General features: G+C 44.4%; 1 protein-coding gene across 1 annotated transcript in view; it reads left to right on the forward strand.

The window, feature by feature from the left end:
• Positions 1 to 9060: 9060 nt before the first annotated feature.
• DDR2 (discoidin domain receptor tyrosine kinase 2) overlaps positions 9061 to 12377 on the forward strand; it is a 238348-nt gene continuing 235031 nt past the window's right edge. Inside the window, exon 1 of the mRNA XM_049881090.1 lies at positions 9061 to 9243. The gene's annotated coding sequence lies outside the window, so the exon portion shown is untranslated. The remainder of the gene's footprint in view (positions 9244 to 12377) is intronic.

Below are 12377 nucleotides of genomic sequence, written 5' to 3' on the forward strand. Positions count from 1 at the left end.
GAATCCAGGTGCGTAAGTAGTTGGTCAACAGGTGACCAAAGAGATACTGGGAATACCTATGTGACTCTCTGGTTTACTTGTCTGTCATAATTGGAATAATGATACCTACTTTGTATTTTTCTAAGGAAGGCCGAGAGTGTTAGTTAATTTAATAGAAGAGGTACTTATACAGAGACCTGGAAGGAGTCTAATTTCACATTTCAGAAGCCCATTTGATGCAGTTTAAGCAACAAATTGTATTCTAAGGATACAGAGTTGTCTTATGGGATCCAAGAGCAGGAAGAGTGTCTTGACACTGGGAAGAGCTTGGGACTGGGAACTAGGAAACTGTAAGAATTCTCACTTGCTATTGCATTGTTATGTTGACTTCATTCTTTTCTCTCTGTAGACCAGCTTTCTCACCTCTCCCATGCTTCCCAATGTGGAGAATATAACCTCCTATATTTTCTGTATTGCCATCTCCTCTTCCTAAGAAGCTAGTTCAGATTGGACTCGCAACCCCTTGCTCCATTTTAAAATTTTACGAAACTCAATTCAAGAAACAGCTTGGGTCAGGTCCTAATTCCTTCAGCTATGGCCAAAGAAGTAGAGGTTATGTAATACAGCATGGATTCTGGTAGTCTACTCCTATGGGGAGGAGGTAGCAGTGAGGTCGCTGTGGACTGAGCAGACCTACAAGTATCTGCTATTCTGGGCCTTGGAAATATTGATGACACCTGGAATTGGGGCCATGACCAGATGTAGGTCTCTAATCCTAGATGTACTCGCCATAACTCTGCTGATCCTCCCACTTCAGGCTCAGATTGATTCTGAGAAGGAGAGGAGGGAGGTGAGACTGAGACCGCAGGAGAGAATCTAGGCTCTAGATTCAGGACCCATCTCTCTGTTCACTTCTGCCACATCTCTCTTGAGTATATTCCAGATTTCTCATAAAAATAATTCTACCTCTAGTCTTCACGCTATTGCAGAAGCTGGGGCTCCCCATGGGCTAAGCAAAGAAAGAGAGATTGCAGGGCTTTTCTGCATCCTTGGAGACTGCTGACATTCTGCAGGGTAGCTTTCCCCAGACTCCGCTCCCTTGAAGCTATTCCTTCACCATCACCCCCGACTCCACCCCCATTTGGCCCAGGGATGCTTTACATTTTTTTTCCTCTTTATTTTGTTGGCCTCAAATCAAATGTTAAAGTAAAATTGTTTTGTGCAACTGCATGGTGGTTTGGAAAGAGTAATGGATGAGGCTTCAAGAGATGTGGGTTTTATTCTGTGCTTTCCTCTCCTATATTGTGACTTGGACAAGCCACTTAACTGACTTGGGCTTCAGCTGTAAAACAAAGGGGTTCAACTGGTTGCCCTCTGAGGCTCCTGCCAGCATACGCTCCAGGGGTGGAAGAACTATCCCTTGCTTTATGTTGCACAGGGTCCCAGAGTTGAAACTTGCCTTGCTAATTGTGAGAACTCTGGCAAAAGACCACTGTTGAATTTCAGTAGGGCCTGGCTCGGTATATGGGATATGAAGGGCCTTGGAGAACACAGATCCCATCTGTGAGACTAACATCTGAGCCTTCCCAGAAGCAGAGAAGGATTACACAGAATTGGAATCTGGTCTTTCTCTTGAAAGGCAATTTGAGTGCTGCTGGACATTCCGAATTGGAATTGTAGAAGTAAAAACAACGTTGGTGGAATAAATTCTTTCCTGCGTTGAAATCCATTGTGTGTTAGAACACAGAGAGGAGGCGTTTATGGGGTATCTCAGGGCAATGGGATGGAATTACTGGTGTGCATTGAGAGCTGAGCAATATGACACTGTCTTAGTTACCTGCTGCTGCTATAGCAGAAATACCAAAAGTGACTGGCTTTAACAAACAGAAATTTATTTTCTCAAAGTTTAGGAGGCTAGAAGTCTGAATTCAGGGTGCCAGCCCTAGGGGAAGGCTTTCTTTCTCTGTTGGGCTCTGTGGGAAGGTCCTTGTTCATTGGTTCCCTGGCAGGTGTGGGTTAACCAGTAAGCATGGTATGCACCAGCTTACAGTAAGCAAGGTACACACAGGTTTGCTTGTATTTAGTCACCAATCTGTAGTGCACAACTTCACATGAGTTTCAGGTCCCACATCTTTGAGCTAGAGGCCAGAAGTCCGAATTCAGAGCACTGGCTCACGGGGAAGGCTTTCTCTCTTGTCGGCTTTGGAGGAAGGTCTGTGTCTATCAGGACAGACTCTTCTCAGCTGTGTCCACAGGCAGGCTTCTCTCTGGCCCTTGGCCCCTTGGCCCCTGGGCCTTTGCGCTGCTTGTGGAGGTGTTACAAAGCTCTTCAGCTCTGTCAGTAAGTGCCTGGAGGCACCCCACTCTGCCAGGAAGCCTCCTGCTGGAAGACACAGAACTCTCACTCTGTGGGTTGGCTTCTGAGCCACCTTGTGCCAGTATCCTGGTTCTGCTGCCACCACCTCTATGCCACTGATTCTAACCATCTTGTATGATGTCCAGTGTTACAACTCTTTCTGTGTATACCTAGTTCTAGGAGGTTCTCAGCACAGGGACTCGGGTCCAAAGGATGTGCTCCACTCCTATCTCTTCTTCTTGGTGATATTGAGGTCCCTCTGATGTGGTGAAGACCAGGTGACACTGTGCACTACAGATTAGTAAGTGAACACAGTTAAACTCGTGATTACCTTGCTTATCAGGTAATTGGTGCCTGTATTCCTGGTGATCTTCATCTGATCACCGTCTCTGCTTGCTTGTTTAATGTCCTTTATATCTCTAAAGAGACTAACCCAAGGCACATCCTACACTAATCCTGCTTCATTAACATAGCAAAAAGTACCCGTTCCCAAATGTGATATAACCACTGTAATAAAGGTTAGGATTTACAATGAACACGATTTAATCCATAACAGACATGAAGCAAAGTCTCTAAAGTGAGTTTGGAAGATTAAAATAATATTTAATACTTATGTACAAAAATCAAACCAAACCCATTGCTGTTGAGTCAATTCCAACTCATAGCAACTGTATAGGACTTAGTACAACTGCCCCATAGGGTTTCTAAGGAGCGGCGGGTGGATTTGAACTGCCAGCCTCTTGGTTAGCAGGCAAACTCTTAACCACCATGCCACAAGGGCTCTGCTTATGTACCAAAAAAAAAAAGTTGTTTTTTTTTTTTTTTTTTGTACAAAAAGTCCCCTCCAAATAGGCACTTAAGGATATTAGCCTCTCTGACTTCTCAATGGCCTGCAGACATATATGAGGCAAGCAGGGTGAATCCCTAAGAGTAAGGCTCAAATAACTGAAAGTCCTTTGATTTTTCTAAGTTTCTTGGATCCCTAACAGAGCAGTCAGTGGGGACTATGTTGTTTCTCTCACAGACGCCGGAAAAACCCCAGCCCGGAAGCCGGGAAGCTGAGGGTCTTTAAGTTTCGTAAGCAGGGTTATCATTATGTATAAGATGACTGCTTCAGATGGAACTGAACATGGAAAAATAATACTGCTGCTAGAACTCCACTCTGCCCTGAAATAAGGGTGTATGAGAGCTGGGAGATGGTTTAACTAGCTGGGGGTTGTTTTCACGGAGTGCAGACAAGGATACGGGGTAGATGGCAGCAAGGGAGATTCCGGGTAGATATAAAGCAGAACTTTTGACACTGAGTGTTGATAAACACTCAGGTTGTTGAGAGATCCTGTTCTCTGGAAACGTTTAAAAGTAGGTTCCTTTCTTATCTGACAAGAATAGTTTAGGTTTCCAGGCTGCAGCCTGGAGAAGGATTACATTCCTAGAATGATGATGTGAAATAAACTGTTTAAAAAACTTTTTTTGTAGTCCTCACTCTCCTCAAGGAATCTAAATCTGAGTTGCAATTCCAAGTTTTCTGTAGCTATTTTTTTCACCTCTCACCTCAGAATTTCTGTGGAGGTGAGGAAGTCTTTTCCTCAGTGAAAAAGGAAATAAAAATCAGCAAAGCAGGCTCACGACAGAGAAATCAGATAACCTAGTTCACTAGAATTAGGTGTAAATTATGACTCTAGAGTCTCTGAGAAGGTTGATTGTTGATGCCAAGTGGGTAGGAAGAGCACCAAGAATCAGAAGAGGTGGGTTCAAACTCAGATTGTGCCGGTTACCAGCAAAAAACCTCCAATAAGCTACCCCTTTGAGCTTCGTTCCTCTCATACATACTGGGGCTGTCTGTGGATCAGATGAAGTCATGTCTGTGAAAGTACTCTTTCGACTGTGAAATATTATATGTGGTAGATTGTTACAAACACAGGCAAATAAGAGCCTTGTTTTGGCTCAACTTGACTTTTCAGTTCATCTATGAGAGAGTTACCACACAGATGGATTAAAAAAAATTTTTTTTTTCCATTTCTTATTTCTTTCTGTGGTAGAAGTGCTAAGAAAGAGTGACACAGTAGAAGATAGGCTTTAGGAGTAAAAAGGAAGGGAAGGAAAATGGCTCAGGTGATTCTCCATATGGATAACAAGCCTTCAATTCCTGAAAAACTAAGAATTGACTGCATTTCTCACATACTCTGAAATCGTTCCTGTTCACCACATAAACACACGGCACTTTATTGTCAACAAAGCACACACATACATGTTTGTGTGTGTGTAGGTATGTATCCTAGCTATACTAGCTATGATCTTGGGAGAGTTATTTAACTTCTCTGTGCATGAGTTCCCTCATATGGAAATTGGAGATACGATAGTATCCACCTCATGATGTTTTTGTGAGAATTAAATGAAATAATACACATGAAGTTCCTAGAGTGCTTGGCACATATTGTTGTTGTTAGGTGTCACTGCATTGGTTCCGACTCATAGTGTACAACAGAACCAAACACTGCTGTTCCTGCACCATCCTCACAATCATTGTTATGCTTGAGCCCATTGATGCAGCCACTGTATCAATCCATCTCGTTGAGGGTCTTCCTCTTTTTCGTTGACCCTCCACTTTACCAAGCATGATGCTTGGCACATAGTAACTATTTTTTTCCTCATCTCATTTGATCCTCACAACCCTGTGAGTTGTTAGTTCTTGTCATCCCCATTTTATACCTAGGAAAGTTAACGACTTGTTCAAGATGACTCTGTGCAGTAATGGTTTGAACTTGGATCGTTTCCCACTAAAATTCTTTAGAGGAGAAAAGCATCTAGTAGTGTGTAGGGTTAAAGCTCAGCCCACAAAGGCAAAAATTCCTTAGAATTAAATTATTTTTGAAAGATCTTCCAGTCGCTCATAAACAGAGTATTCATGCTTTTATGGACACAACTCCATAGAATAATTCTTAATCACTAAAATCTGACACCATGAGCTAAACCCAGGAAGAAACCAAAAGAATGTCTACATGCAGCTATTGGGACATTCAAACCACCCTGCTTTTAAGAAAACCAGAGTGACTCTGCTTACCTACAAGGTCTCCTCCATACTTGTTTTTAAAAGATATTAAGACGTTATACCTTAGCATATGTCAATAGTGCTGTCTATTGTGGACAGTTTAACCAATAATAAGGAGTCTTATCTTAAGTAGGGAAGCCCTGGTGGTGCAGTGGTTAAGAGCTACGGCTGCTAACCAAAAGGTTGTCTGTTCAAATCCACCAGGTGTTCCTATAGGGAGGCTATGAGTTGGAATTGACTTGATGGCAGTGGGTTTGGTTTGGTTCTGGTTTTTCTTAAGGAAGGAGTTCCTGGGTGACTCAAACACACATATATTAATTACAATGTTTCTGAATTTCCTCAAGATCCTTTCACCAGTAGTTTCATGCCCAGAAGAGGGGCGTGGAAATAGAGCAGAAGGCCTAATTTCCAATTTAAAGAATTCTAGCCCTACTTGAAACTCTATCAAATATTTCTGAGAGTCCCCAGGAAATTTCTTCTGCATGTCCCATGAATTAGTCTTCTCCGCTTTCAAGTAGCGGTTGCCATTTTTTTTCTTTCCATCTCTGGTTTCCTGTAGTAATGGCAGTGGGCAAGGTCGAAGATGCCCACCCCGTTTCTCCTAACCAAAATTGTCTTCAAAAGCATCAGATCTGATGATTCCTCCTAATGCTCTAATGTCCTTGAGATAGTTTAGGAAAATATTGCTTTCAGCTTTTCCTTGCTCGTTTTTTGTTGTTGTTGTTGTTGCTGTTAGCACTGTCTTCCTAGATTTCCAGCCTTGCCCCTAGGTTTGGCTGAGGAAGACCCAAGTGACAGAGACAGTACTTTTCTCAGAGCTGCTCCTTACCTTTGAAACACCTCTGTTGCCTTTGAAGCTGTCTTTGTCCCTTGGTTCTCTCTTAGCTAGTTTTAACTCAGGAATCTCCTTGGTCTGCCTACAAATAGACTCCTGACAGGGCTGCGCATCCTTCCTCAGACAGATCAGGGTGATCTGGGCTTTGGAGTCAACATCACTGGCTCAATGCTGGCTACGTGCATACACAGAAAAACAAGCAGTCATATAATACCACTGCCGTTGAGTCGATTCCGACTCATAGCGACCTTATAGGACAGAGTAGAACTGCCCTATAGAGTTTCCAAGGAGCAGTCCTGACTATGCAGTAAAACCACCTTAAATATTGGTGTTTGATAATACATACTTAGTCCTATAGGTGACTAGTGACCAGTTGCTGTCAAGACTCTGACTCATGGCCCTCCCATGTGTGTCAGAGTAGACCCATGCTCCATAGGGTTTTCAATTGCTGGTTTTTTTTTTTTTTTTTTGGAAGTAGATCTTCCAGGCCTTTATTCCGAGGCACCTCTTAGTGGACTTGAACTTCCAATCTTTTGATTAGCAGCCGAGAACATTAATTTGTTTGTACTTCACAGGGACTTCATACCCATAGGTACCTCTCCTTTATTAGATTCTGGCTTTATGAAGCAATTACACTGTTTTTTGTATTTGACCTGTCTTACCAAATGCATGAAATCATAGGTCATGTTATTGGTGCATTCTTTATGGCCATGACAAAAAGATGAATTGCTATAGGCCAAAATGTTTGGGAAGGATTCTAGGACTATTTTTATAACCAAATGACTATTGTTCCCTCAGGGAAACACTCATTAAAGTGCCTGATAAATGCTCAATATATGTTTATTGAGTTGAGCTGAATGTCTTGGTCTTAGTCATCATCAGACCTGACTTCAGATGTCCTAAGTTATTTGAAGAGACTTCTTAATAGGTTTATCTCTGCACCATCTCTTCTGTTTGTAAAATAACCTTAGTCTTATTACCCGCCCCCCCCCCCGCCCCCGGCCCCTTAGGTCTTGTTTTCTACCTTTAATCCTCTCTGTGGTTGCTCTCTGAACATTCTCCAAGCTCTGCGTATCATCTTCAGGCTGAGGAGCACAGATATGAAAGCCAGCTTTCTGACTGTCAGACTGGTGCTGAGTTTAAGAGCCTTTTAGGGACTTAATAGAAGCCTTGGTGGTACAATGTTGTTTGGCTGCTAACCAAAAGGCTGGCAGTTTGAACTCGCTCAGGGACTTTGAGGGAGAAAGACCTGGCAATCTGTTCCTATAAAGATTACAGACTAGAAAACCCTATGGGGCAGTTCTACTCTGTCACATGAGGTTGCTATGAGTTGAAAGTTGACTTGGTGGCACCCAGCAACAACACAACAGGAACTTAATACTGCCAGCTCGGCTCTTAATTTCATGGGCATCCCAATTGGGAGTCCCCTCATCTCCCTGTTCCCCTTATAAAGCAGGTCCTGCTCCATAGGTACCAAAAGAATGTCCCTCTGTGATCTCTTTCCACCCTCCTCTTCCTGTTTGTCCCGCCTCCCTTTGTCCTCATCTTGGAGGCCATGATCACCTGCCAAAGTACAGGTGGAAAAGATGGTAATAGCTCAGGAGCCCAGAAGAGGCAGTCTCTTTACCAGGAGGACATCTTTCAAAGACGGGTTGGATCTTCCCAACTTCCCTCTTGCCGTCTGCCTTCCTCCCCAGGTCTCCTACTCTCAGGTCCCCGCTTGTCCTGGAGTCTCTATTAAGGGGGAAAAAAAGAAGTTGCTTTTGAGTTGACTCCAACTTGTGGTGACCCCACATGTAACAAGGTAGAGCTGTGCTTCACAGAGTTTTCAGTGGCTCTCATCTTTCAGCAGTAGGTCACCAGACTTTCTTCTGAGGTGTCTCTGGGTAGATTCAAACCACCAACCCTTTGGTTAGTAGCTGAGAGCTTAACCATTCGCACCACCCAGAGACTGCACCTACACTCACCAAGAATCAGGACCTCCAGGACAACTCTGAACTGTGTTTGGGCAGAAATCATCCAGGCTCTGAAGGGTTAAGGCTGAGAACCTTGAAGGGTGGATTATTAGCTAGCATTCAGAGAGCCAGCAAGGGCTCCTCCCCTGTCGCCTACACACCCCTTTAACAGGATCTCTGGCCATGGCTGTGGAAAGGAGAAAAAAAGAGGTTTTCAAAATAATTTAGAAAGTCCTTGTAAATGCTTGTGTTTTCATTTAGCAGCATGAGTCCAGGACAGCAACAGACCCTCAGAGGCAGCTGCCAAAGGGGAATTGAGTGGAAAAATATAGAAATCCTGGACTCTGGAACTGTACAATATATATATATATATATTTTTTTTTGTGGGGGAGCCACTTGGGGGTAGGGATTAAATCAAATCTTTTTCAGGACAGGCTCAGCTCTGGGCTTTCATGGCCAAAATACTAAAGATCAACTCCATGTGTGTGACCCAACTGCCCTGGGAGCTTCCATTGGAAGAGAATCCAAACCTTAAATTGTGCTCACAGCTTCAGCTCAAGTAAGAAAAATGAGGTGGTGCTGGGGGTCACAGGGGGGTGGCCAAGTTTTAGGGCTTGGGGAGGGACGTGAGTGGGGATGGGGCGGAAGGGAGCTGTGTCTTTAAGTCCATTTTATGGTTATACATATTTTTTCTTCTATGAATGGGTTTTGCTGTAAATTATAGCTTTGCCCGTGGTCCCTTGGGTCAAAAGAAATAGCCTCTAAACAGAAAACAGCTCTGATTGGTGACTTTCCGTCTTCCCTCCCCAACCCCCTTCCTAATTGAAACCAAATGTGCAATATATTGGATGCTGGGATCCCTGGCGCTTTCCCAGGAATCCTCAGAATGTGAGGTTTCTCTCAAAGGCATCTTGCATCAGCCTGTGGATGTATGCCTACCACCGGGCTCCTTCACAGGCAAAGTGGAAAAAGAAGCATTTCACAACATATTCTGCTTCTTGGGTTGGGGGAACGCTGTGGATTATAGCTCTGTTTTCTTCTTTCTGAAACTGTGCACTCCTGGAGGAAAGTAAGTTTTGTGATTTTCTTCTTCTTTTTTTTCTTTTTTTGTCTTTTCCGAAAACGAAAGCTCTGAATAAACTTCTGGTGTTTCAGGAAAAGTTTTCAAAAGGAGGTGGAAGGGGATTTGCAGTGAAGCCAGGAGGGGAAGGGAATGGGGTGCCTGAACTTGAGAAATCAAGGACCCCATGTTTTCAGGGGTCTGGATTTACGTTACGGAGGGAAGAATAAAGAGCCCTGATGACCAAACAGGGCTGAAGCAAAATAAATGAATCCATAGCAGCTGCAAGATACAATAAACAGAGTTAGCAGAGTTGAAGTTGTTGGCAGGCAAGACAGGCCGATTGCAGAGTTGGTTTCAGGATGGAGAAACCAGAGCAGGGGAGCCGGGGTTTCAGGAGTTTAGTGCTGGTGTTTGAGGGTCATAAGTTTTGAGGAGGAGAACAGGGGCCGAGCACTTTCTGTTTTTCAGGGGAGTTGCGGATTTAATTGTGAGAAGGGCTAGTTTGGATGAGGCGTAGTTGTGCGCAGAGGTCTGGGATGGCCAGGCCGGTGGATGGAGGATTTTTCGGTTGGTGGTGGTGAAATGCAGCTGGCCTTCCCCATCTCTTCCTCCCCACTGGCTCTGGAGTGCCTTTCCCTTTGTTACTGGTTGAGTTGGGGCTCCTTTTCCTAGGGACCTCTGAGTCTCAGCCCAAGAGTCCCATCCAAAGGGAACGAGAATTTTTCCAAGTGGCTGAAGTCTTCGGGCCAGCCATTTGAGATGAGAGTTCCACACTGTTGAAGCCAGTAGGGGGTTCAGCACCATCTTGCCGACTGTTTGCCTTCGGCATCCTTTCCATAGAGAAGCACAGAGCTAGAGTCCTGAAAAAGACCTGAGAGATCTCACCTGACTCTCTCATTTCACAGATGTCAAAGATGATACTCAGGAAGGGGGACCAACTCGGTCAAGGTCACATGACACACTAGTAGCTGTGCAAAAATGAAATTGAGTTTCTCTTTTCCGCCAGTCCAGGGCTCTTTTCACCCCATACCTCTACTTTAATGTTCCTTTTCCAGCTTATTCTGGCTGAGACAATGGAGGCAGTTTCATTAGCAAGGACATTAGTTATCAGCAAGAGAGGAGGCTAATGGTGGTTTATCAGTTAACGGTGTCTGCTGTTATAGTTGGTTGTGTGTGCATGTGGAAATAAAAAGGCTAATATTCGGAGTACCTATCATGAACTAGTCTCTACGCTCAGAGCGTTACATACATTACCTGATTTAATTCTCGTTGTTCTGTAAGGCATTGTTCCTGTTCTCTACAGAAGGAAATGAAGGCTTAGAGAAGGTGAAACTAGCCACTCAAGGAAGTACAGCTATTAGGTTTGAAACTCATGTGTATCCGACTCCAAAGCCTGTGGTCTTAATCACTATTTAATAGCACTCCCCTCACCCCTCTCCACACATCCACTTGGCTACTTTGGGAATCGGATTCCAGTGGCTCTCGGTGAGCAGGGGGTGAAGGCATTGGGCTGGGAGCTCCCTGGAGCTGCTTCTGTACTTGGACAGACATTGACATGAATATGAGAAAGGGGCTGTGGGTGGACGTCCCTGTGTGGGTTAATTCCTGGGCGCTTGGTATATACTTAACATTTTGTTATCCAAAGATCCGGGGATTTAGAGTCAGAAGACCCAAGTTCAAGTTTTGGTTATACCTTTTACTGTTTGGCAAAGTTACTTTACCTTCCTGAATCTCTGCTTCGGTGTCTATTAAATGGGAATAATAGCAATACTTTTCAATATGCCTGTTTTAGGAGATATTGGCCATGAATGTGTGCTGAAGCCTGTGAAGGGCTGAACAACACCCGTTATTATTATGATGATTACTGAAAACCAGAACGGAATGGGCCGGACAGTTGGTGGTGATGCTCGCCGCGGGGCAGTTATATTTGTCTGTGTGTGAAACTGAAATGAGTGACCTGAGTCTTAATGCCCATCTCCTTTGAATGGAAATGATCCTTCCTCATGGGGTCTATGCCCAGGTTTTGTAGCTGAAACTCTCCTATGGTGGCCTAGATGGTCCATGACTCTGCACTCAAAGCAGTAGAGGCTGAAGGATCATACTCGTTGAGTGCTTTCTGCCTCACACGAGTCTGTGCCGTCTCTAACCAAGAAGGGTTAAGTCAGGACCAGTCTACCAGTTTTTCCTCAAAGGAGTTTGACTTTTGAGGAGCTTCATATCTGAGGACGCATCTTTGACCCAGGACTTTCTTGTCACCAGGGTAGCCTTGCATATCTCCCCTCCCCACATATCTCACCCCTTCCATTATTTCTGATCCCCTCTTCTGTGCCTTCATCAGAAGGAAGGCAGTTGCTGCTGGAGGTGGCGGGGTGGGGGGGTGGTGTTTTTCCACACGCAGTGGGGAGGCCCCTGCCTCTACATCTGGTTAAGATCCATTTTCTTTATAAACACCAAAGAGGTAAGGGAGGTGGGGAAGACATTTGCAGAATCTTTTACTTGGAAGCCTCAAATTGAAACTTCTACCAGTATCCATGTCCTCATGGGAGCATCCTCCAAAGACCTCATTGCCGACCCCACACCCTCAGCCTTTCAGTTAACTCATTGCCTTCTCCCCTTCTTACACGGTCACATTTCAGTCTTTAAACCACAGGACTTACCTACTGAATCTGCTAATGAATCTAGTTCAGACCTTCCCATAAGATTGCATTTTTAATAGACACAGTAAACAAAATTGGAATGGCCACCCCCCATGCATTAATATCACACCAATTTCAATTAGCATTAACTCTCAGACATCCTTTCCAAGTCCTTTCACAAGATCCACTTTCTGGCACTTTACATCAACCACACTCAAACACACAACCCAAACGTCTCACAGGCATCCAGAAGGCAAACACCCATCTAAAAACTGACCTCCACAGCATGCGCCAATGCCTGGTGCCAGCTCACGTAAGTGGGGACCTGTCCACAACACAGAAACACTGGATTCTTTATACCTCTTGCCCTGTTTGCAGTCCTCAACATTTCAGCCGGCTTTTTCCCAGCATAACAATGACTACCCAGTCCAGAAATGCGTCCAACATCTCCAGGCCTCCCAGAGCTTCTCTGAATTCAGCACCATCCCCAATGAAGGCTGTTCA

This window comes from Elephas maximus, chromosome 3 (assembly GCF_024166365.1).
Source record: "Elephas maximus indicus isolate mEleMax1 chromosome 3, mEleMax1 primary haplotype, whole genome shotgun sequence".
NCBI classification, from domain to species: domain Eukaryota; kingdom Metazoa; phylum Chordata; class Mammalia; order Proboscidea; family Elephantidae; genus Elephas; species Elephas maximus.